Below are 27640 nucleotides of genomic sequence, written 5' to 3'. Positions count from 1 at the left end.
CATTATGAAATGACCTTCTTTAACTCAGGCAATATTCTGTGCTTTGAAATCCAGTTTGTCTGATAACAATATAGCTACTCCTGTTTTCTTTTGATTTAGTGTTTGCAACAATTTTTTTCTATCCTTTCACTTTTAAGCTTTTTGTTTCTTTATATCTCTGGTAGGCACCATGTAATTGGGTCTTTTTTCTTGTCAAATCTGAAAATATCTGCTTTTTTATTAGGATGTTTAGATCATTTATATTTAATATGAGATCCACACCCATAACTTGCTACGCCTGCAGTCTTCTCTTACATTTAATAACTCCATTTTCCTTTCTCCAGGCCAAAAAAAAGGAAAGAAAACATAGGCTTAGAATTATACCTGACTCTTCTTTTTCTCTCATAATCCCCATCCAATCTGTTAGGACATGCTATTGGTTCTACCTTAAAACTGTATTCATTATCTAACATCATTTTCACTAATGCCACCTCGTTCTGAGCCAACATCATCTTTCACTTGGATTAATGCAGAAGCTATTCACTTTGTTCTCTGCTTCTTCCCTTTTCTCCTCCTCAAGACAGCAGCTAGAGTGTTGCCTTGAAAGTGTAAATTAGATCATGCCATGCTGCTCAAAACCCTGCAATCATTTCCTACTTCACTCAGAATAAAGGCTAATATCCTTCTAATATCAACCAAGGTCTCAAATAATCTGTCCCCTCATACTCTCTGCCCTCATCTTATACTATTCTTTTATTCACTTCCTCTATTTCAGCTATACCAGTCTCGTTGTTATTCCTTGAGCATGCTGTGCCCTTTCTTCCCTTAGAACCTTTAAGCTGGCAGTTTCTTTTGCTGGGAACACCCTTTCTCTGATATCCCCCTCAGCTCCTTTAACTCTTTGCTCATATCTTATATTCTCATTGAAGTCAATCCTAATAACCATATTAAAAATTTCAAACTGCCCCACTTCCCAAACCCAGCATACTTGATTCTTTAACCTCTTCAACTTCTTCATTATGCTTGTCATATTGTAACATATTAATTTCATTTCTTATTAGTTTATTTGTGTTATCTCTCTCACCTTACTAGGATTTAAACTCCACAAGGCAGGGATCTTTGTCTGTTTTGTCCACTGATACATTCTAAGCATTGTAAGAGCGCTTGGTTCATAACATGCACCTAAGAATGATTAGTTGAACTAAATAAATAAAAATGTTTTTGTATTTTGATGTTACCATTTTGTTATGGGAATGTTAGAATAATCCTGTTAAAAGAGCTGATTCAAAATCCACTTACTGCCACCACTGCTAATAGGTTATGTCTCTTGTCCTGTTTCAAGCATGGGCTATGTATACTTGGCTACAGAGTTTGTGTCTTATGCTACAGGTAGTAGGGATGCATACATTTTTTTTTTAGCAGTTGTACTGTAAGACATTACGTGTTTTAGAAAAATGAAAAGTAGCCATGTGAAAAAGAGGTTTTGATGAGAAAATACTGCTAGCAGAAAAATCACTTAGAAGAGACTATTGTGTAAATCTGTTTCAGGGAGATTGAGGCATGTGAATATCTGTCAATGTGCCTTGCTCTCTAGTATCTCACGTGCTATTCCCTCTCCTTGACATACTCTTCAAAACCATGTATCTGCATCTGACTCCTTCAAGGAAAATCAGTTTTTTCTTCTCCAAGTTTCTAAAGTATTTAGCATGCTGTATCTAATTGATTACGCATCTGTTTTCACAGCTATACTTTGATAGCTGCTTTTTTAAATTTAATTTTTGTGAGCCCAGTAACAAGCATGTTGTTTGGTGCAATGTATATAGTAAAGTGGTCAATACATTATTTTGAGATGATTGAACAGGATGATGAGAAAGTGAGTGGAAGTGACAATGAGGATGGAGAAGTGTGCATGTATGTGTGGCAGAGGGAGTTAATCAGTTATAAATGAACCGTGAAGGAGATAGAGAATCTAGGATATCATTTAGATTTAAGCCTTGTCCTTTGGATAAATATTTGATTCACCAAGGACACTAGGTGCTACGGTAGAAAAAAATACTGTATGTAGTCTTTTGGAGACATTTGGAAAATATCCCTGAAATGTATTATGTGCTTTCTAACTTATAAAAGAAAATATGATGGGGTCCAAGTCCGATTCAAATAATTGTTGGAAAAAAGTGCTTTTTCCAGTATTGGGTTACCCTTAATTGAGCACAGTATTGTACATTCATTGATAATGTAGCCACATTTACAGTCATTAATATCTTTTGAAAATGTCTGGCTACAATATTGATAAGCATTTGTATAAAAGAATTCTAAAGCAGCAGTGTGATAGCTTGGGTGCTAGCATATATTTGAATGAGTCACACGTGGTTCTAAAGATGCTGACTGAGAATAATTGATCTGGAGGAAATCTAGATATCAGTTCAATTTGGTGGGTGCTAGTATGGGACATGGAGAGTCCAATACAGAGTAATAATGTAAAATTAAATAAGAGTGGGCATTCTCCTCGCTGGTAATCTGGTTCATTGTAGGATGGATAAAAAGGGTAGCCTCCAAACACAAAGTTTCTGCCTTTAGTTGAATCAGTCAAATTCCACATCCACAGTGAAATTCTAGAAGAACATCCTCAAATGAGAAATAAGGGACGAATATATTCAGATTCATTCATTTTATTTGTTGTCATTAGGTGTCTTGAATGTGTCAGTGAGAGAAGTATTTGAATTGAAACAGGTTCTTATAAATCTCTATTGATTTAAATACATAGCACATATGAATTAATATTAGATCAGTCTCAGGAATTATGGGTAGAGTGTGTGCTGGTTTCTGTAAAAAGGAATATATTGGAAAAAGGTATTTGGAGATATTTTCCACAATTGTGTTCTATGGAAATGGGGTTAAGCATCTCCTTATACTGCTGTTATGAAGATGAAAGAAAATAAAGAAAGGAAATATCTTTGAAGAAGAAAGAGTACTGTCTCTATATATGTGGGTGTAGGAACATTTCTGTTCTTCTCTGTGCACCAGGAAGCTTCCATTTCTGCTTGTTTCTTCCTGTATCCACCTCCGTGAGAAAAAACTATTCAGTGAGTTATGTTTACAAGTGGGCAGATGACTGTGTTAAAAATTAGGTAGTTATGTTCTATTCTCTCCTATATAGCTGGGCAGAATGGTGGATTCAGTCATTCTTGCTATTTCTTGTCTTTTACTTTCTTTTATTCTCACCACCTCTGTGAATATTGAGGAGGGGGTAAGTGAGCCAGGGCTCATGCTGTAAATCCAGCTGACTCTTTTGATTCCATTTCTGCACAAGCATGTAGATCCATGTAGACTGTCATCTTTCTAGGCAGTGTGTCATACAGGCTGCTAGCCAAGAATAGGGACGTTGTTGTTTCAATGGCCTGAGATTTCCTTCCCTAGGAAACTGGAGGAGGCAGACAGCACTGTTGTCATTGGTTTTAACAAGTACAGCATACCTTTCCTATTGCCTTAGGCAACCCTGAAGATAGGGCTATTTGCTTGGAGCAGGAGGGCCAATTCTAAGAGCGTTACCTCCTACCCAGACAAAGATTTAGTTTCATAGAGTGGACATCAAGGGCAAGCTATTTAGTTGAGCTCTTACAAGGAAATTCTGGATTGAATTATTGGGCCCTTATCTTGTTACAGGAGGCAGTCTGGGGGAATGTTTAGAACATAGGCTCTGGATTCAAATCCTGGATTCAGATCTGAGATTTGCCGCATATTAGCTGTTTGAGTCAGTTAATCTTTGACTCTCTTGGACTCAGTTTTCTTTTATGAGAAATGGAGATAAGAATAGAACCTTTCTTATAGGTTTGCTTTGAAGAGCGTATAAGTTAATGCACATAAAATGCTTAGAGTAAGTCCTGACACACAGTAGATGATTAAAAAATTTAGTCATTATCATCATTTCTGATTTATTACAACAACTATACTTTGGTTCTTATTTGTTACTCCTTGTATGTGTAATTCCCTTGGGGATGCCTTGGAAAGAATGGGTGATTGACAGGAATTTCTGGGTCTCTGGAAGTATTATCTATCTCAATTGAATAACTTCTAACTCAGTTCCTAGAAGAATAAGTTATTTCTATTAGTCAGCAAACTGAAGGCTACATTTCTGAAGTTTAGCACAACGCCTGGCAAATGGTCAGTGTACAATAAATACCTGGGATAAATGAGTGAATCCTAGAACCCTCTCTGTTTATGGGGGAGTGAGTCATGACACAGAGAAGTGAGAGATTAGTTGAAGGCCACACAGCTAGGTACCAACAGGCCAAGATACGAAGCTACCTGTTCTGATGAATCTCAGTCTATTACTTTTAAAATTGTTTCCATTGCTTCTTGAATTGTTTTTGTATTGCCTTAAAACTACAGCTCTTCTCAAGAGTGCAGGAAAAAGTCAGCCATCTACCTGCAAGGCTAATGGAGCTTAGGAATCAAAGACAGCCTTGAGACACAGTATTGTGAGTCATCAAATTCTACACTGGATGCTAGAAATCAGAAGCGATAAGTTATTCAGCTCTTCTGAATAAAGTTTCCATTTAAACAACAGTGATAGTTCCTGGAATACAATAGCTGTACATGTGTGTCAGTTCTTTCTGATTTAATCTTGATCTCTGGGATGTTTGAAGGGCTGTAAGAAATCATGGGAAAGGGTGGCCAAAGCACAGAGGGAGTTCATTCTGATTATAGCACTCATTGCCTGAATCCTTCAGCAGGATATTCTCAGAAGGGCGTTGCTGAAAATTGACATAATTTTTAAGAGAAAAAATTAAAGTATCATTAGAAAAATGCACTAGGCCTACTTATAATCAAATACGTGTTGGTTATAAAATGATATTTTGTAAATTCAAAGAAACTTTAGGAATTGAGCCTAATTCTTAATTTTAAAAATACATATTTTCTAGGATCAACCCCCCCAACATATTTTCCAAATTCATGGAATTCAGACTACTAGCAGAAACACTTTGCCCTTCTCTTGTAAAATGTCACAATAAAAACATTTGAGTTGAAAATCTGAAATGTGAGTTGTTTTCACTATCAAAAAATAGAAATTTTAACAAGGTTTCAGAAATTTCTTGGTTGTAATCCTTCACACATCAGTGTATTAAATTATATTTTACTAGTATTTAATTTTGAAATAGAATGCCTGTTATTATGTTTATTTTTTATTTTATTTTATTTTCAGCTGGGGGAACACAATATTTCTTTTAACATCTTTATTGGAGTATAATTGCTTTACAATGTTGTTAACAACATTGTAAAGCAATTATGGAATGGAGAGCTTTTTTTTTTTTCATGCTCTGTTACTTTCTGCTGTATAACAAAGTGAATAATCTATACATATACAAATATCCCCATATCCCCTCACTCTTGCACCTGCTTCCCACCCTCCCTATCCCACCCCTCTAGGTGGTCACAAAGCATGAAGCTGATCTCCCTGTGCTATGCAGCTGCTTCCCACTAGCTATCTGTTTTACATTTGGTAGTGTATATATGTCAGTGATACTCTCTCACTTCGTCCCAGCTTACCCTTCCCCTTCCCTGTGTCCTCAAGTCCATTTGCTACATGTACGTCTTTATTCGTGTCCTGCCCCTAGGTTCTTCAGAACCATTTTTTTTTAGATTCCATATATATGTGTTAGCGTACGGTATTTGTTTTTCTCTTTCTGACTTACTTCTCTCTGTATGACAGACTCTAGGTCTATCCACCTCACTACAAGTAACTCAATTTTGTTTCTTTTTATGGTTGAGTAATATTCCATTGTATATATGTGCCACATCATCTTTATCCACTCATCTGTCGATGGACACTTAGGTTGCTTCCATGTCCTGGCTATTGTAAATAGTGCTGCAATGAGCATTGTGGTACATGGCTCTTTTTGAATGATGGTTTTCTCAGGGTATATGCCCAGTAGTGGGATTGCTGGGTTGTATGGTAGTTCTATTTTTAGTTTTTTAAGGAACCTCCATACTGTTCTCCATAGTGGCTGTATCAATTTACATTTCCACCAAAAGTGCAAGAGGGCTTACCTTATCTCCACACGCTCTCCAGTGTTTATTGTTTGTACATTTTTTTGATGATGGCCATTCTGACCAGTGTGAGGTGATACCTCATTGTAGTTTTAATTTGCATTTCTCTAATGATTAGTGATGTTAAGTATCCTTTCATGTGTTTGTTGGCAATCTGTATATCTTCTTTGGAGAAATGTTTATTTAGATCTTCTGCCCATTTTTGGATTGGGTTGTTTGTTTTTTTGATATTGAGCTGCATGAGCTACTTGTATATTTTGGAGATTAATCGTTTGTCAGTTGCTTTGTTTGCATATATTTTCTCCCATTCTGAGGGTTGTCTTTTGGTCTTGTTTATGGTTTCCTTTGCTGTGCAAAAGCTTTTAAGTTTCATTAGGTCCCATTTGCTTATTTTTGTTTTTATTTCCACTTCTCTAGGAGGTGGATCAAAAACGATCTTGCTGTGATTTATGTCATAGGGTGTTCTTCCTATGTTTTCCTCTAAGAGTTTTATAGTGCCTGGCCTTACATTTAGGACTTTAATCCATTTTGAGTTTATTTTTGTGTATGGTGTTAGGGAGTGTTCTAATTTCATTCTTTTACATGTAGCTGTCCAGTTTTCCCAGCACCACTTATTAAAGAGGCTGCCTTTTATCCATTGTATATTCTTGCCTCCTTTATCAAAAATAAGGTGACCATATGTGCGTGGGTTTATCTCTGGGATTCCTATCCTGTTCCATTGATCTATCTTTCTGTTTTTGTGCCAGTACCATACTGTCTTGATTACTGTAGCTTTGTAGTATAGCCTGAAGTCAGGGAGTCTGATTCCTCCAGCTCCGTTTTTCTTTCCAGGATTGCTTTGGCTATTTGGGGTCTTCTGTGTTTCCATGCAAATTGTGAAATTTTTGTTCTAGTTCTGTGAAAAATGCCATTGGTAGTTTGATAGGGATTGCATTGAACCTGTAGATTGCTTTGGGTAGTATAGCCATTTTCACAATGTTGATTCTTCCAGTCGAAGAACATGGTATATCTCTCCATCTGTTTGTATGATCTTTAATTTCTTTCATCAGTGTCTGATAGTTTTCTGCATACAGGTCTTTTGTCTCCTTAGGTAGGTTTATTCCTAGGTATTTTATTTTTTTGTTGCAATGGTAAATGGGAGTGTTTCCTTAATTTATCTTTCAGATTTTTCATCCTTAGTGTATAGGAATGCAAGAGATGTCTGTGCATTAATTTTGTATCCTGCTACTTTACCAAATTCATTGATTAGCTCTAGCAGTTTTCTGGTAGCACCTTTAGGATTCTTTATGTATAGTATCATGTCATCTGCAAACAGTGACAGTTTTACTTCTTCTTTTGCAATTTGGATTCCTTTTATTTCTTTTTCTTCTCTGACTACCATGTCTAAAACTTCCAAAACTGTGTTGAATAATAGTGATGAGAGTGGGCAACCTTGTCTTGTTCCTGATCTTAGTGGAAATGGTTTCAGTTTTTCACCATTGAGAACAATGTTGACGGTGGGTTTGTCATATATGGCCTTTATTATATATTATATATATATATATATATATATATTTTACATCTTTATTGGAGTATAATTGCTTTACAATGGTGTGTTAGTTTCTGCTTTATAACAAAGTGAATCAGTTATACACATACATATGTTCCCGTATCTCTTCCCTCTTGCATCTCCCTCCCTCCCACCCCTCCAGGCGGTCACAAAGCACTGAGCTGATCTCCCTGTGCTATGTGGCTGCTTCCCACTAGCTATCTACCTTACGTTTGGTAGTGTATATATGTCCATACCTCTCTTTTGCTTTGTCACAGCTTACCCTTCCCCCTCCCCATATTCTCAAGTCCATTCTCTACTAGGTCTGTGTCTTTATTCCCTTCTTACCCCTAGGTTCTTCATGACTTTTTTTTTTTCTTAAATTCCATATATATGTGTTAGCATACGGTATTTGTCTTTCTCTTTCTGGCTTACTTCACTCTGTATGACAGACTCTAGGTCCATCCACCTCATTACAAATAGCTCAATTTCGTTTCTTTTTATGGCTGAGTAATATTCCATTGTATATGTGTGCCACATCTTCTTTATCCATTCATCCGATGATGGACACTTAGGTTGTTTACATCTCCGGGCTATTGTAAATAGAGCAGCAATGAACATTTTGGTACAGGCCTTTATTATATTGAGGCACGTTCCCTCTATGTCTACTTTCTGGAGAGTTTTTATCATAAATGGTGTTGAATTTTGTCAAAAGCTTTTTCTGCATCTATTGAGATGACCATGTGTTTTTTATCCTTCAATTTGTTAATATGATTAATATGATTGATTTGCATATATTGAACAATCCTTGCATTCCTGGGATAAACCCCACTTGATTATGGTGTATGATCCTTTTAATGTGCTGTTGGACTCTGTTTGCTAGTATTTTGTTGAGGATTTTTGCATCTATATTCATCAGTGATATTGGTTTGTAATTTTCTTTTTTTGTAGTATCTTTGTCTGGTTTTGGTATCAGGATGATGGTGGCCTCATGGAATGAGTTTGGGAGTGTTCCTTCCTCTGCAATTTTTTGGAAGAGTTTGAGAAGGATGGGTGTTAGTCCTTCTCTAAATGTGTGATAGAATTCGCCTGTGAAGCCATCTGGTCCTGGACTTTTGTTTGTTGGAAGATTTTTAGTCACAGTTTCAATTTCATTACTTGTAATTGGTCTGTTCATATTTTCTGTTTCTTCCTGGTTCAGTCTTGGAAGTTTATACCTTTCTAAGAATTTGTCCATTTCTTCCAGGTTGTCCATTTTATTGGCATAGGGTTGCTTGTAGTCGTCTCTTATGATGCTTTGTATTTCTGCAGTGCCCGTTGTAACTTTCCTTTTTCATTTCTAATTTTATTGATTTGAGTCTTCTCCCTTTTTTTCTTGATGAGTCTGGCTAAAGGTTTATCAATTTTGTTTATCTTCTGAAAGAACCAGCTTTTAGTTTTATTGATCTTTGCTATTGTTTTCTTCGTTTCTATTTCATTTATTTCTGCTCTGATTTCAACTTCTGTCCTCTCAATATGGTGAGTTAAGCAAGGGAATTAAATAAATAAATCTAAGACAGTATGATTAGCATAATAGTGGAGCTAAGTTCAAGGTACTGTGGAAGCATAAAGATTCTGAAGAGGAAATGATTCTTGGACCACAGATAATGGACTACAGCACTGTGTAGAAACGTTGCTGAGTTGGATGTATTGTAGTGTCTTCTGGGGTGATTATCTTAAGTACCTTGAAGCTAATACTGTATCTTTAAATATTTGCATGCAAATGATTCAAGTATCTGCATAGGGCAGATTTAATACCATCTTTTAAAAGTACTCAAAGTGAGTTTAGAAGAGGGAGATCGAGTTTGGAAAGGCCTGAATTTCGATCTTTGGTTCTTTACGTGGAGGCCACCTAGCACAGGTGGCAGAGGGCAGGGTGAAAAGCTTGGTATTTGGAGCCAGTCTTCCTGGGATCAAGGGCCAGCTCTGATATTTACTGACTTTGTGCCCTTAGACAATCCGTAAATCTTACTTCCTTTTCTTCTTTTGAACAAATGTGGATGAAAATAGTATATATGTTTATAGGGTTGTGATAAAAATTAAATGAATTTATTCTTATAATTTAGGCCAGTTTAGAGCAGTTTCTGACACATGAGGGCTCAATAAATGATAACAGTTACTATTATTATTACTATATAACAATTATTATAATTACTATATTATTATTATGCATTATAACAAAAACAAATATTAAGGTTTTTAACCCAACATTCTTCATGGTCATTTTATATTTGAAAACAAACAAAGAAAACAAGTAAATGCTATATTACCTGACTACATTTCTTCACCTTCTAGACCACTGGTGAAGGGCTGGTTAGAATGGAGTTGGGTCACTTGAAGGGGTGTGTCTCATTGGATGCTCGTGTTGTAGGAGAGGACTGGGTTGCACTATTACAATTCATTTTCCATGACAATAACGAATGGATAAAGATTCCAGAAGTAGCTGGCAAGAGTTGAGCTTAAATACACAGGTCACTGGACATATTTCTGATGACTCTGTTGATTGGAGTCAACTGTGAAAGGGCCTGCGTACTCCTTTGAAGTGAATTTGGATTAGGATTTTAATAAAAGAAAAAAATCCAACTAGTATTGCTACCGACTCTCCTGAGTTGGGCCCCAACAAGGGTCCTTCTGCCGGGTGTGTTGTTTGAGCCAATAGGAGATGCAGTTCGGTTCAGAAGCAAAGGATGGAGAGGTGCCTGTGAGCCCTGCTCTAGAGCACACTGTTCCCTCTGCCTCCCGCAAACCAGGCCATGGGCGGATATGCTTTGTAGGAATCTTTCAGCAGGGAGGGGGTAGAGTTGTCGTGGGTCAGTTGCACCTGCGCGGCTCATGCTCTGGATCGCAGTAAAGGCGCAGCGCCTCTGCGCATGCCCTGCCGATGCCATCCTGAATTGAGGTGTCGTGGTGTCCCGATTTCCATGAGGGACTCCAGTCTGAAGCGCTGGGTTCGAGGCCTCTGCCCGCAGCATACTGTGAGCAAGTGAAACTAGACTAAGCATAAAGGGGAAAACAAAAAAAAAAAGCTATAATTTATTTTATTACCCAGATTCTATTTTTATTTCCTGGGAATTGTTAACGGGCTCTGCCAGTGATGTTATGGGATAGATTTGTTATGACTTGGATGAAGAGAAGGGAGTAAGAGAATTACAAACTGGATCTTTATGGAGCAGATATCAGTAATCTACATGTAGTGAATTTTATCTGGATATAAGTCTGTGAGGAAAAAATAAGGGTGCGGGTTGCAGCTGAAGATTGGAGAAACCCAGTGAAGAAAATATGTGCTTTAGTGTTTTACAGAGATTGAATCTATCAATTACCAGCAACGTATTTTACCTAATTTCCTTGATACGCAGTTTCCTCATCTGTAAAATGGGTGCAGTATTTCCTGCTTTCAAGGTTGTTATGAGGAATAAATGTACTAAAGCATGCAATATAGGACAAGAGAAATTCCTATTAAGTATCAGATATTTTCCACAATCTGGGAATTCTAGATAATTTGCTACTGACATCTGGAAGGAAAGCTGCTCTAGGAAAGTAGGAACGGATTACTACTGGAAGATGCTCCTTCCTTCTGACCTTCTCCTGTGCTTTCTGTAATTCCACATCTGGTAAGCTAGGCTTCCCATCTCTCTAGATAATAAAGTTCTCCTTTTCTTGCATAATGCATCCTTCTAGAAAATATTAGGGTAGAGAGTGTATAGTACCAGGATTCCCAAAGCGGTTTAACTTATCTCTTTTTATATGTAGCTTTTAAAAAGGGTAAATATTAAATTACTGAATTTGATTTTCAATGAGGAGGAGGAAAAAAAGAAACACATAGAAGCACACAGAGAGGAGAAGAACTTAATAGTCTCTGAATTGCAGCCTCTGCTGATGCAGGCAAATGGTGGCTGCCAATGTGCCGTGTGTTTTGCTAAGTCCTGCAGCACTGCCAGCCATTATCGACCTTAATATTTAATAGGCATTTGTACAGAAACACCACATGAGTATGAGAGATGTTAATTGTTCATAATACTTTAATTTTTTTTTTAATTTAGCAGGCTGTTAGTCATTAAATAAAGAATGCTGTTTGGCTAGGTTGAGATTTTAATGTTCAGCTCTTAATTTTTCTGAGATAGTTTTTCTGTGAAAAGTTTGTAATAAATACTTTGTATTTGCACCATGCCTCACTCCAAAGAGATCAAAGTCCTGATCAGAAACTTCTTGAGACCCGGGAAGGATTCCAGGCTCTTATGTACTTTGCTCAGCTCTCGTGGAAATGCTGCTCCTAGCAGTGGGTCTGACCTATGGGGTAACCGTCTCTTTTATGTACCATCAGCTTCTTGAAGTTCTTCTCAGTTACTTATCCCTTGTGGCAAACATCTCAAATCCTGAGGTTCACTGCCCATCTAGTTCTAGTACAATCATTGAATGATTTTTTTTTCATGTTTTTGTTAACAATTTCACTTAAAAATCAGTTTTAGTTTAAAGAGTTATGCAAGATATCTGTACAAAAGCACTAAATAAAACAATTTCTAGTAACCTCTTAGGGTTACAGCAGGAGAAGTGATACCTGAAGGTAAACAGTGACAGAATGTATTTTAATAGAGAAATCTTACATAATCTGAGACTTTTCTGATCATTCATAGTATATATAGTCATGTTCTATACTTCTGTGTTCTTTTAATGAAACGTGCTATCCTGCATGCTTTTAATATGTTTCGAACCATTCTTTTCACTGCTGTGAAGGCTTATTCTTTTTTTGTCTGTTCAAAAGTTACTTCCTCTGAGAAGTTTTTCCACACCTGATCATAGGCTCAATTTGTTATTATTTACTCCAGCCTAAATGTTTCCTCAAGTCTAGTACCCACGGCACTGTAAATATCTGTATACATGTTTATCTCTCTCACTGTGCTGTGAACCCTTTGGAGAGAGATCATCTGTCTTACTGTTTTCTGAATGTTTACTGTCTAACACAGTGCTGCACACATATAAAGTGTTCAGAAATATTTTTAGAATGAATGATTTCTGTAAATTACCAAAAGATTTTACAAAATTTAAAACTACAACAGATGTTCCATTTCAAATAGGCTCCTCTCTGCTTACACCAAATTAGCGTCACTTCAGGAGACTTTCTATTGTTGGTGCTTTAAAAACAATTAAATCATTTCCTTTATTGACCTTAAATGAGTATTTGAGAAAGAAATAGGAAAAAGGAAATAACCTGTAGTCTTAAATAAAAATTAGGTAAAAAAAAATTATGGAATTAACTTTCTAAAATGAATTTGCTTTGTTAAGTGAAAAACTCTGTGTATTTAAACAGAAAGGAAAATGCCTGTCTATGAAAGGCAACAAGGTGGTGCAATTTCTGGAAACCTCCACAGATATATTAAATGTAATTCTTTGTAGTTTCATCCCTAAAGCAATATAGTCACTTGTTTGCTCTTGTGTGTTAAATTCATCTCTTCATTTTTTATCTCATTTGTCTGCTTGAATTTCATAGCACAGTCTAATCTTCAAGAGAATGTGGGTGTAACTTTCTCATTCCTTCTTACTCTGTAGAAGCTTGAGTCAGTTTTTCAACAAAATAGTTCAGTGAATTGCTGTAGGCCACAGAGCAAGTAAATTGTAATGAAGGGAAGCAACTTCAGGTCTCTCACTTTTCCTGGATTCCCATTCTACTCTATGAAGATTAAAATGTTCTATCCTTACACCACATATTTCATAATGATCTATAAAAGAGTATAGAGTTTCTAAGGTAGTATGACCCTCCATAAAGAAATAAAGATCTATATAAATAATAGAACCTTAATACAACAAATCTGGAATGAAGAGCTTTTTTTTTTTTTTTGCTGTACGCGGGCCTCTCACTGTTGTGGCCTCTCCCGTTGTGGAGCACAGGCTCCGGACGCGCAGGCTCAGCGGCCATGGCTCACGGGCCCAGCCACTCCGCGGCATGTGGGATCTTCCCGGACCGGGGCATGAACCCGTGTCCCCTGCATCGGCAGTCGAACTCTCAACCACTGTGCCACCAGGGAAGCCCAAGAATAACTATATTTTTTTCATTTTTTCAGTATCCTATAATGAGCATATATTGCTGCAGAATTTTTTCAAAAAGGAATCTTGAAAGATACCAACTTATAGGTTAATAATTTTCTATTCAGATTTTACTGCAGAAAGTTACTTTTCAGGGTAGATTCAATACATGATAGAGTGTTGTTATAAATGATATCTTGCTGCATGGTGTCCTAGAAAATGCAAATGGATCTCATTTGATGATCACGGGCTGTTCATCAGAGTAACTTTGGTAGAGAGAAGCTTTTAAAGAATATTCCTGCCTGGGACTCATCTCGGTCCTGTTGCATAGGTACATCTGGGAATGTGGATGTAGAATCCAGTATAAATATATTTTGTAAACCTTTCTCCAGGTAATTCAGATACATATCACTGATTATGCTTTGCTACTTTGGTTATAAATAAAGAGACTAAATCTTGAATCAAGCTTAAAAAGGAGAGGTGAGGTTGGATGAGTAGGAAACATTTAGCTTCTGGTGGAAAGGATAAGTGAGGTGCTCAGAGCTCTCTGAATAGGGAGATAATCATCGAAACATCTTTAAAAACCTGCCTGTTACAACAGATATAGAATAATAGTGGTGACTTACTATTTTCTTAAACTCCAGAACTGAGGGTGGGCAGAAGAGGAATAAATAGATATTTTTTTAATTGGAATTATGACTTGAGAAAGATATTTAAATCATTTATAAGCCTATGCATATCTAAATTGGCAGCCTGATTTAATCAATATTTCTATTCTTTAGCAGTACAATACACACAGCTCAGGAAATTCCTATTACCCTCTCCCATTTTATATAATACTACTTCCACTATTCTTATCTAGTTTTTATATCACAGAAATTTTTGTTACTTTTTAGAATCAGCGTTTGTTCAAATTGACCATAAAATTTGGCAATTTATTTGCTCATCTTGGTTTCTTTCAAACCATTTTTTCCTTTATTCAAATTATTTCTTATGAAAATATAGTGGCTCATTGTGAGAATGCGAGTGGGATTCTGAATTTTCTCAGACTTTGACTTTTAAAATGTGTGAATTTTACCCTCATTCTTGAATATACAAAACAAAATATGAGCAGATATCAGCAAGATGGAAGAATAGGTCTATGCTCTCATTCCCCCATAGAAACACTGATTTAACAATGAGATACAAACCAGAATACCTTTATGAGACTTCCAGAGTCCAGTTAAGAAGTTGTAGAACCCCAGGTGAGCCCGAAGCTGAGAACTGCTCCATTGAAACAGACAAGAGCAATTTCACTTTACCCACATCAACCTCTCCTTCAGGCCAGCACAGCTCAATGTCAGCAGGGAATGCTCTGGCTCACCACTTCTACTTTGGGGGAAAGAGGAGCATGGAACATGTGTACCAATGTTCCAGGATTTTGGAGGACTGTACAAAGGACTGGTGTCTGTTTTACCTCACTTAGAGAGTTAAGAGGACCAGGATAGTTTGAATGCTAGGGTTGACTGAAAGGTTGGTTCAGCGGGGAAAAGCATACAACTTGAGGATTCTTTCTCAGAGGGAAGAAGAAGAGTGCAGTGTGTTTCTGGCAGTCCAGCTTTTCAGAGATACCTCAAGGGACTGGTATCTGTCTTTACTGACTCAGGGTTCTGATAAGGAGTTGGCATACTCTGGATGTCTGGTGGCTTTATCTTGCTGCTGAAAATCCAGAGAACATGCAGTTCCACAGACAGATACCAGAGGGAGCAAGAGATTACAAGCTCCTGAAAAAGAAACTGGCAAATCACTCTAATTGAGAAATTTTATGCACAGGCCCAGAGAAATTGCTTCCCAAAATGGTTCAGAGGCCCCCACAATCTGTAGATGGATAGACTGGTGAGGGTCTCTCCCTGCACGAAGTCAGTCTATAAAGACAAAGAGAAGGCTGTTTTTCAAATGTGTGGATGTTAACATAAAGCTACAAGACACATAAACAAACAGGGAAACATGGCCCAATTAAAGAAACAAAATATATCTCCAGAAGCCAACCCTAATGAAATGGAGATAAATGAGTTATCTGACAAAGGATTCAAAATAATCTTAATAAAGATGCTCTACGAACTCAAGAAAACAGTGCATGAACAAAATGAGAATATCAACAATGAAATGGAACTTATAAAAAAGAACCAAACAAAAATTTTGGAGCTGAAGAATACAATAACCGAGCTGACAAATGCACTAGAGGGGTTCTACAGCAGACTTATCATGAAGAAGAAAAATCAGCAAACTTGAAAATAGGTCATTTGAAATTATCTAGTCAGAGGAAGAAAAAGAAAAAAAAGTGAAAATGAGTGAAGAAGGCCCAAGGGACATATGAGGCACCACCAAATGGACCAATATATGCATTATGGGAGATTCAGAAAGAGAAGAGAGAGAGAGAAAGGGGCAGAAGGCTTATGTAAAGAAATAATGGGCAAAAACTTTTCAAATCTGAGGAAGAAGATGGACATACAGATTCAAGAAGCCCAGCAGAACCCAACTAGTATGAGCTCAAAGAAATCCACAGTGAAACACCTTATAATCAAAATGTCAAAAATTAAAGACAATTTTGAAAGCAGCAAGCGAAAAGCTACTCATCATATACAAGGTAGCTCTTAGAAGAAAATTTCTCAGCAGGAACTTTGCAGGACAAAAGGGAGTGGGATGATATATCCAATCAGTGGATTTTTTGGCAGATATCTTGCAGGTCATAAGGCAGTGGGATACCATGTTCAAAGGGATGAAAAAAACCCCTACCAAACAAGAATACTATAGCCAGCAAAAGTATCTTTCAAAAATTAAGTATAAATAAAGACTTCCCCAGATAAACAAAAGTTGAGAGTTCATCAGCAGTAGGCCTGACTTAAAAAATTGCTAAAGAAGTCCTTCAGGTTGAAACAAAAGGACACTAAACAGCAATGCTAATCATATGAAAGTTTGAGGCTTTCTGGTAAAAGTAAATATATAGACAAATACAGAATACTGTAATACTGTAATGGTGTGTAAATCACTTTTAAATATGGTATGGAAGTTAGAAGACAAAAAATATAAAAAAGTAACTTTAGCTATAAAATATGCAATACTTTGTTATTCATTTCATAAATTACATATTTTATATTGTATATCTAAATGAGTAACAAAGTGTGGGAGAGAGAAGTGAAAGTGTAGAATTTTTGTATGCATTTGAGGTTAAGTTATTATTAGCCTAAAATAGATCATTATAACTATAAGGTGTTTTATGTAACCCTTATGGCAACCACACATAAAATATCTATATAAGATATAAAAGAAATTGAAAAAGGAATCAAAACATGTCACTCCAAAAAAAAAAAATCAATGAAATACAAAGGAAGGCAGCAAGAGAAGTAAAGAGGGACCAAAAATGCTACAAGATAGAAAGAAATTGACAAAATGGCAATGAGTTTTCACCTATCAGTAACTAGTTTAAACATGAATGGATTAAACGCCCCAATCAAAAGACATAGAATGGCTAAATGGATTAAAAAAAAAACAAAACAAGATTCAACTATATACTGTCTACAAGAGACTCACTTTAGACTTATGAACACACATAGGCTGCAAATAAAAGGATGGATTTTCCATGCATGTGATAACTAAAAGACAGCTGAGATGGATATACTTACATCAGACAAAATAGACTTAATATAAGAAACACTGTCAAAAGAGACAGAGAAGTACGTTACATAATAATAAAAAAATCAATTCACCAGGAAGATATAGCAATTATAAAAGTATATGTACTCAACATCAGAGAACCCAAATATATAAAGTAAACATTGGCTAAACTGAAGGGAAAAATAGACAGTAACACAATAATAGCGGGGATTTCAATATCTCACTTTAAAAATAGATATGACAGGGCTTCTCTGGTGGCGCAGTGGTTGAGAGTCTGCCTGCCGATGCAGGGGACACAGGTTCGTGCCCCGGTCCGGGAAGATCCCACATGCCGCAGAGCGGCTGGGCCTGTGAGCCATGCCCGCTGAGCCTACGCGTCAGAGCCTGTGCTCCGCAACGGGAGAGGCCACAACAGTGAGAGGCCCGTGTACCACAAAAAAAAAAAAAAAAAAAATAGGACATCCAGACAGAAAATCAGTAAAAATACAGAGGACTTGAACAACATTCTAGACCAAATAGACCTGAAAGACATGTATAAAACATTCCAACAGCATCAGAATACCCATTCTCTTCAACTGCACATGGAACATTCTCCAGGATAGATCACATGTTGAGTCATAAAAGAAGACTAAACAGATTTAAGATGGAAATCATATAATTTCTGACCACAGTGGAATAAAATTAGAAATTAATGGCAGAAGGAAAATTTTAAATTATATGAAGTTAAATAACACAGTCTTTTTAAAATATTTTTTAATTGACGTATAGTTGATTTACAATGTTTTGTTAATTCCTGCTGTATAGCAAAGTGATACAGTTTTATATATATATATATATATGTATACATACACATTCCGTTTTTTAAAATTCTTTTCCATTGTGGTTTATCATAGGATATTGAATATAGAGTTCTCTGTGCTATACAGTAGGGCCTTGTTGTTTATATTCCATTCTATATATAAAAGCTTACATCTGCTAACCCCAATCTCCCATGCCATCCCTCTCCCAACCCCCTCCCTGTTGACAGCCACCAGTCTGTTCTCTATGTCCATGATTTTGTTTCTGTTTCATAGATAATTTCATTTGAAACAACACAATCTTGAACAACCAATGAATCAAAAAAGAAATCAAAAGGGAAATTAGAAAATATCTCTAGACAAATGAAAATGAAAACATAACATACTAAAACTAAAGCGTTGCAGCAAAAGCAGAACTAAGAGGGAAGTTTATAGTGATACATGCCTACATGAAAAAGAAGAAAGATCAAAAATAAACAAAATAGCTTTACACCTCAAAGAGCTAGAAAGAGAAGAACAACCTAAAATTATAAAAAGGAAGAAAATATTAAGATTAAAATAAAAGTAAATGAAATATAAGAGAGAAAGACAATAGGAAAAAGTGAAGAAACTAAGGAAGACAGTTCAAGATGGTGACATAGGAAGATCATGAACTCACCTCCTCCCATAGACACATTGAACCTACAGCTACATATAGAACAAATCCCTCTGAAAAAGACCTAAAAACTATCTAAACAGCTCCTTCACGTCAAAGAAAAGGGTCATATTGAGGCAAGTAGGAGTGGCAAAGACACAATCTCACCTTAAACCCTGGTGTGGCAACCCACAATTGGGAGGGAACTCACAAATTTGGAGTATCTCCCTAAAGAGCGCAGTGTTCACACCACATCAGGCACCCCTACTCTTCAGGTTTGCCACACATCTAAAGGCCTGTCGAGGTCCTTCCAGGGAATGTAGGCTGGGGACTCCATCTTTGTGCTCTGTCTCTGCCTTGTGGCAACTTGCTAATACCTCCCAGAAAGGAGCTTATCCACTCTTCTGGAGCCCTGAGTTTTGCAACTGTTGCCCAAGGGACACTTCCAGATTGTCTGGTCTGGAGACCAGTGGGGTTTATGGCTGTGGTACCATGGGACTGTATATGTTTGCATACTTTACAAGCTGTTGCCTGAGGGTCTGGTTTCCAGTCACCCTGAAACTAGGTGCTGACTGAGATCCCTTTCTTTGGAGCACTAACAGGTCTTGGCACGTCTTCAACAACTAGGAGCTAATAAAAATAAAATGGGCTGCTTGGATAATCACAAAGGTTTGAGACACAACCAAGAACTGAGACAAAGTTGAACAATATGGTTTATTCTCTATATGAGGCCACACGTCAACTCTGCAAGAGGTAGTTGTTTCACCTAATACATAGAAATAAACAAAGAAGAGTCAAGCAAAATGAGGAAGTAGAGGAACATGTTCCAAATGAAAGAACAAGATAAAACCTCAGGAAGAAACCTTAATGAAATGGGAATAAGTATTATTTACCTAATAAACAGTTCAAACTAATGTTTATAGAGATGTTCACCAAACTTGGGAGAAGAATGGATAACTACAGCGAGAACTTCAACAAAAAGATAGAAAATATAAGAAAATACCAAACAGAAGCCACAGAGCTGAAGAATAAAGGAACTACTTTCAGCTGAAAAGAAAGGACACTAATTAGTAATAAGAAAACACATGAAAGTGTAAAGCTCACTGGTAAAAATAAATATATAGTAAAGGTAGATTAATCACAATGCTAGTATGAAGGTTAAGAGACAAAAGTAGTAAAAATAATTTTAATTACAATAATTAGTTAAGGGATACATGAGATAAAGAGATGTAAAATGTGACATTAAAAACATAAAACCTGAGGAGGAACCAAGATGGTGGAGTAGAAGGACGTGCTGTCACTCCCTCTTGCGAGAACACCAGAATCACAGCTAGCTGCTGGACAATCATTGACAGGAAGGCACTGGAACTCACCAAAAAAGATACCCCACATCCAAAGACAAAGGACAAGCCACAGTGAGATAGTAGGAGGGACGCAATAACAGTAAAATCAAATCCCATTAACTGCTGGGTGGGTGACTCAGACTGGAGAACACTTATACCACATAAGTCCACCCACTGGAGTGAAGGTTCTGAGCCCCACATCAGGCTTCCCAACCAGGGGGTCCGGCAACGGGAGGATGAATTCCTAGAGAATCAGACTTTGAAGCCTAGTGGGAATTGATTGCAGGACTTTGACAGGACTGGAGGAAACAGAGACTCCACTCTTGGAGGGCACACACAAAGTAGTGTGTGCATCGGGACCCAGGGGAAGGAGCAGTGACCCCAGGGGAGACTGAACTAGACCTACCTGCTAGTGTTGGAGGGTCTCCTGTAGAGGTGGGGGGTGGCTGTGGCTCACCATGGGGACAAGGACACTGGCAGCAGAAGTTCTGGGAAGTACTCCTTGGCATGAGCCATCCCAGAGTCTGTCATTACCCACCAAAGCACCAAGGTAGGCTCCAGTGTTGGGTTGCCTCAGGCCAAACAAGCAACAGGGAGGGAACCCAGCCCCACCCATCAGCAGACAAGTGGATTAAAGTTTTACTGAGCTCTGCCCACCAGATCAACACCCAGCTCTACCCACCACCAGTCCCTCCCATCAGCAAACTTCCACAGGCCTCTTAGGTAGACTCATCCACCAGAAGGCAGACAGCAGAAGCAAGAAGAACTACAATCCTGCAGCCTGTGGAACAAAAACCACATTCCCAGAAAGGTAGACAAGATGAAAAGGCAGAGGGCTATGTACCAGATGAAGCAACAATATAAAACCCCAGAAAAACAATTAAATGAAGTGGAGATAGGCAACCTTCCAGAAAAAGAATTCAGAATAATGATAGTGAAGATGATCCAGGACCAGAGAAAAAGAATGGAGGCAAAGATCAAGAAGATGCAAGAAATGATTAACAAAGACCTAGAAGAATTAAAGAACAAACAGAGATGAACAATACAATAACTGAAATGAAAAATACACTAGAAGGAATCAATAGCAGAATAACCGAGGCAGAAGAATGGATAAGTGACCTAGAAGACAGAATGGTGGAATTCACAGCTGTGGAACAGAATGAAGAAAAAGAATGAAAAGAAATGAAGACAGCCTAAGAGACCTCTGGGACAACATTAAATACAACAACATTCACATTATAGGGGTCCCAGAAGTAGGAACATGGATACAAAACACTGACAAAGCACGATGATCCAAAACCTATGGGATGCAGCAAAAGCAGTTCTAAGAGGGAAGTTTATAGCTATACAAGCCTACCTCAAGAAAGAAGAAAAATCTCAAACAATCTAACCTTACACCTAAAGGAACTAGAGAAAGAAGAACAAACAAAACCCAAAGTTAGCAGAAGGAAAGAAATCATAAAGATCAGAGCAGAAATAAATGAAATAGAAACAAAGAAAACAATAGCAAAGATCAATAAAACTAAAATCTGGTTCTTTGAGAAGATAAACAAAATTGATAAACCATTAGCCAGACTCATCAAGAAAAAGAGGGAGAGGGAGAGGGAGAGGACTCAAATCAATAAAATTAGAAATGAAAAAGGAAAGTTACAACAGACACCACAGAAATACAGAGCATCCTAAGAGACTACTACAAGCAACTCTATGCCAATAAAATGGACAACCTGGAAGAAATGGAAAAATTGTTAGAAAGGTATAACCTTCCAAGACTGAACCAGGAAGAAATAGAAAATATGAACAGACCAATCCCAACTAATGAAATTGAAACTATGATTAAAAATTTTCCAACAAGCAAAAGTCCAGAACCAGATGGCTTCACGGGTGAATTCTATCAAACATTTAGAGAAGAGCTAACACCCATCCTTCTCAAACTCTTCCAAAACATTTTGCAGAGGAAGGAACACTTCCAAACTCATTCTATGAGGTCACCATCACCCTGATACCAAAACCATACAAAGATAGTACAAAAAAAGAAAATTACAGACAAATATCACTGATGAATATAGATGCAAAAATCCTCAACAAAATACTAGCAAACAGAACCCAATGACACATTAAAAGTATCATACACCATCAAGTGGGATTTATCCCAGGGATGCAAGGATTCTTCAATATACATAAATCAATCAATGTGATACACCATATTACCAAAATGAAGAATAAAAACCATATGATCATCTCAATAGATGCAGAAAAAGCTTTTGACAAAATTCAACACCTGTGTATGATAAAAACTCACCAGAAAGTGGGCATAGAGGGAACCTACCTCAACATAATAAAGGCCATATATGACAAACCCACAGCAAACATTATTCTCAATGGTGAGAAACTGAAAGCATTTCCTCTAAGATCAGGAACAAGGATGTCCACTCTTACCAGTATTATTCAACATAGTTTTGGAAGTCCTGGCCATGGCAATCAGAGAAGAAAAGGAAATAAAAGGAATACAAATTGGAAAAGAAGAGGTAAAACTGTCACTGTTTGCAGAGGACATGATACTATATATAGAGAACCCTAAAGATGCCACCAGAAAACTACTCGAGCTAATCAATGAATTTGGTAAAGTTACAGGATACAAAATTAATGCATAGAAATCTCTTGTATTTCTATACACTAATGATGAAAAATCTGAAGGATAAATTAAGGAAACACTCCCATTTACCACTGCAACAAAAAGAATAAAATACCTAGGAATAAACCTACCTGGGGAGACAAAAGACCTGTATGCAGAACACTATAAGACACTGATGAAAGAAATTAAAGATGATACCAACAGATGGAGAGATATACCATGTTCTTGGATTGTAAGAATCGACATTGTGAAAATGACTATACTACCCAAAGCAATCTACAGATTCAATGCAATCCCTATCAAATTACCAACAGCATTTTTTACGGAACTAGAACAAAAAATCTTAAAATTTGTATGGAGACACAAAAGACCCCGAATAGCCAAAGCAGTCTTGAGGGAAAAAAACGGAGTTGGAGGAATCAGACTCCCTGACTTCAGACTACACTACAAAGCTACAGTAATCAAGACAATATGGTACTGGCACAAAAACAGAAACATAGATCAATGGAACAAGATAGAAAGCCCAGAGATAAACCCACGCACCTATGGTCAAGTAATCTATGACAAAGGAGGCAAGGATATACAATGGAGGAAAGACAGTCTCTTCAATAATTGGTGCTGGGAAAACTGGACAGCTGCATGTGAAAGAATGAAATGAGAACATTCCCCTAACGCAATGCACAAAATTTAACTCAAAATGGATTAGAGACCTAAATGTAAGACCGGACACTATAAAACTCTTCGAGGAAAACATAGGAAGAACACTCTTTGATATAGATCACAGCAAGGTCTTTTTTGATCCACCTGCTAGAGTAATGGAAATAAAAATAAACAAATGGGACCTAATGAAACTTCAAAAGTTTTGCACAGCAAAGGACACCATAAACAAGACAAAAAGCCCTCAGAATGGGAGAAAATATTTGCAAACGAATCAACGGACAAAGGATTAATGTCCAAAATATATAAACAGCTCATGCAGCTCAATATTAAAGAAACAAACAACCTAATCCAAAAATGGGCAGAAGACCTAAACAGACATTTCTCCAAAGAAGGCATACAGATGGCCAAGAAGCATATGAAAAGCTGCTCAACATCACTAATTATTAGAGAAATGCAAATCAAAACTACAATGAGGTATCACCTCACACCAGTTAGATTGGGCATCATCAGAAAATCTAGAAACAACAAATGCTGGAGAGGGTGTGGAGAAGAGGGAACTCTCTTGCATTGTTGGTGGGAATGTAAATTGATACAGCCACTATGGAGAACAGTATGGAGGTTCCTTAAAAAACTACAAATAGAATTACCATATGACCCAGCAATCCCACTACTGGCCATATACCCAGAGAAAACCATAATTCAAAAAGACACATGCACCCCAATGTTCATTGCAGCACTATTTACAATGGCCCAGACATGGAAGCAACCTAAGTGTCCATCAACAGATGAATGGATAAAGAAGATGTGGCACATATATACAGTGGAATATTACTCAGCCATAAAAAGGAATGAAACTGAGTCATTTGTTGAGACATGGATGGATCTAGAGACTGTCATACAGAGTGAAGTAAGTCAGAAAGAGAAAAACAAATATTGTATATTAATGCATGTATGTGGAACCTAGAAAAATGGTACAGATGAACCGGTTTGCAGGGCAGAAGTTGAGACACAGATGTAGAGAACAAATGTATGGGCACCAAGGGGAGAAAACCGTGGTGGGGTGGGGATGGTAGTGTGCTGAATTGGGCGATTGGGATTGACATTTATACAGCGATGTGTATAAAATTGATGACTAATAAGAACCTGCTGTATAAAAAAATAAGTAAAAGAAAATTTAAAAATTAAAAAAAAATTTCCCATTTTTAAAAAAAAAAAGAAGAAAAACATAAAACTCGGGAAGGGTGGTGGGAGTAAAAATATAGAATTTTAGAATGTGTTCAAACTTATGTTGTTATCAACTTAAAACAGGCTATTATATATATGTGTTGTTCTATGTAAAGCTCATCCTAACCACAAAGTAAAAACCTATTGTAGATACACAAAAGATATAATGGAACAGGATAGAATGCCCAGAGATAAACCCACGCGCATATGGGCACCTAATTTATGACAAAGGAGGCAACAGTATACAATGGAGAAAAGACAGCCTCTTCAATAAGTGGTGCTGGGAAAACTGGACAGCTACATGTAAAAGAATGAAATTAGAATACTACCTAACACTATACACAAAAATAAACTCCAAATGGATTACAGACCTAAATGTAAGACCGGACACTATAAAACTCTTAGAGGAAAACATAGGAAAAACACTCTTTGACATACAGCACAGCAAGATCTTTTTTGATTCACCTCCTAGAGAAATGGAAATAAATAAAAAATAAACAAATGGGACTTAATTAAAAGCTTTCCCACAGTAAAGGAAACCATAAACAAGATAAAAAGACAACCCTCAGAATGGGAGAAAATATTTGCAAATGAAACAACCGACAAAGGATTAATCTCCAAAATATACAAACAGCTCATGGAGCTCAATATCAAAAAAACCAACAATCCAGTTAAAAATGGGCGGACGGGGCTTCCCTGGTGGTGCAGTGGTTGAGAGTCTGCCTGCCGATGCAGGGCACATGGGTTCGTGCCCCGGTCTGGGAAGATCCCACATGCTGCGGAGTGGCTGGGCCTGTGAGCCATGGCCGCTGAGCCTGTGTGTCCGGAGCCTGTGGTCCGTAACGGGAGAGGCCACAACAGTGAGAGGCCTGCGTACCACAAAAAGAAAAAAAAAAAAAATGGGGTGGACAACCTAAATAGACATTTTACCAAGGAAGACATACAGATGGCCAAGAGGCACGTGAAAAGATGCTCAACATCACTAATTATTAGAGAAATGCAAATCAAAACTACAATGAGGTATTACCTCATGCCAGTCAGAATGGCCATTATCAAAAAATCTAGAAACAATAAATGCTGGAAAGTGTGTGGTGAAAAGGGAACTCTCCTGCACTGTTGGTGAGAATGTAAATTGATGCAACCACTATGGAAAACAGTATGGAGGTTCCTTAAAAAACTAAAAGTAGAACTACCATATGACCCAGCAGCCCCACTACTGGGCATATACCCTGAGAAAACCATAATTCAAAAAGAGACATGTACCACAATGTTCATTGCAGCTCTATTTACAATGGCCCAGACATGGAAGCAACCTAAGTGTCCATCGACAGATGAATGGATAAAGAAGATGTGGCACATATATACAATGGAATATTACTCAGCCATATAAAGAAACGAAATTGAGTTATTTGTAGTGAGGTGGATGGACCTAGAGTCTGTCATACAGAGTGAAGCAAGTCAGAAAGAGGAAAACAAATACCATATGCTAATGCATATATACAGAATCTTAAAAAAAGAAAAAAATGGCACTTAAAACCTAATTGCAGGGCAGGAATGGAATAAAGATGTAGACATAGAGAATGGACTTGAGGACACGGGGTGGGAGGGGGAAGCTAGGGTGTAGTGAGAGTAGCATCGACATATATACACTACTGAATGTAAAATAGTTGGCTGGTGGGAAACAGCAGCATAGCACAGGGAGACGGGTTTGGTGCTTTGCGATGACCTAGAGGGGTGGGATAGGGAGGATGGGAGGGAGGCTCAAGAGGGAGGGGATATGGAGACATGTGTATGCATATGGCTGATTCACTTGGTTGTACAACAGAAACTAACACAGTATTGTGAAGCCATTATACTCCAATAAAAATCTATTAAAAAAAAAAGGTAATGAGAAAGGAATCTAAGCATAACACTAAAGAAAGACATCAAACCACAATTGAAGAGAGCAAGAGAAGAAGAAAGGAACAGAGAGGAACTACTAAACAGCCAAAAAACAATTAACAAAATGGCAATACGTACATACCTATCAATAATTACTTTAAATGTAAATGAAATAAATTGTCCAATCAAAAGACAGAATGGCTGAATGGATGAAAAAACAAGACCCATCTATGTACGCCTACCAGAGACTCACTTCATATGTAAGGACACACACAGACTAAAGGTGAAGGGATGGAAAAAGATATTCCATATAAATGGAAATCAAAGGAACGCTGGGGTAGCTATTTTATATCAGACAAAATAGTTTTTAAAATAAAGACTGTATCAAAAGACAAAGTTCTAGAAGTGGAACTATTATGTGATCCAGGTATCCCACTTCTGGGTATTTATCCAAAATAATTGAAATCAGGATTTTGAAGATATTTGCACTTCCATGTTCATTGCCTCATTACTCACAATAGCCGAGAGGTGGAAATGACCTAAATGTTCATTTATACCTGAATAAATAAATAAAATGTGGTATATACATATAATGGAAGATTTTTTAGCCATAAAAAAGAAATAGATTCTATCATGCCATAATATTGATGAACCTTGAGGACATTACGCTAAGTGAAATGAGTCAGTAACACAAGGACAACTACTGTATGATTCCACTTATTTGATGTTCTCTAAAGCATCTTAGTAGAAGCAGAGAGTAGAATGGTGGTTCCCAGGGATGTGGGGGAGGAGGAAATGGAGAGCTGCTGTTCAGTGGGCTTTGAGTTCCAGTCGTGCAAGATATAGAAGTTCTGGAGATCTGCTATATAACATTGTGCTTATAGTTAGCAATACTGTGCTGTACAACTAAATTTTTCAGAACAGAATAGATCTCATGTTATGTGGGGCTTTTTTGGCTGCAATTTAAAAAAAAGAGAAAATTGAATTCAGTAATACATAAACTGTGTTAACATGTATAAGAAGTGTGGTTTATTCTGAGGTAGCAATGTTGATTTAACATTTGAAAACCTCAGTCACTGCATTGACCAAATTAACCTAATCAAGGAGAAAAGCTGATTCTCTCATTAGAAAACCAAAAAGGTTTGATAAAATTAAACGCATATTCATGGAAGAAAATTTCAGTAAGCCAGAAATGGAAGGGTC

At 37.2% G+C, this 27640-nt stretch overlaps 1 protein-coding gene across 1 annotated transcript in view; it reads left to right on the top strand.

Moving 5' to 3' along the window:
- Positions 1 to 27640, top strand: part of LOC114890266 — a 458648-nt gene that overhangs the window by 26419 nt on the left and 404589 nt on the right. The window lies entirely within an intron of this gene.

Source organism: Monodon monoceros, unplaced genomic scaffold (genome assembly GCF_005190385.1).
Source record: "Monodon monoceros isolate NGI ecotype Baffin Bay Population unplaced genomic scaffold, NGI_Narwhal_1 Super_Scaffold_11, whole genome shotgun sequence".
NCBI lineage: Eukaryota > Metazoa > Chordata > Mammalia > Artiodactyla > Monodontidae > Monodon > Monodon monoceros.
The sequence above is the reverse complement of the archived record's forward strand: the minus strand, read 5'-3'. Positions and strand labels throughout refer to the sequence as shown.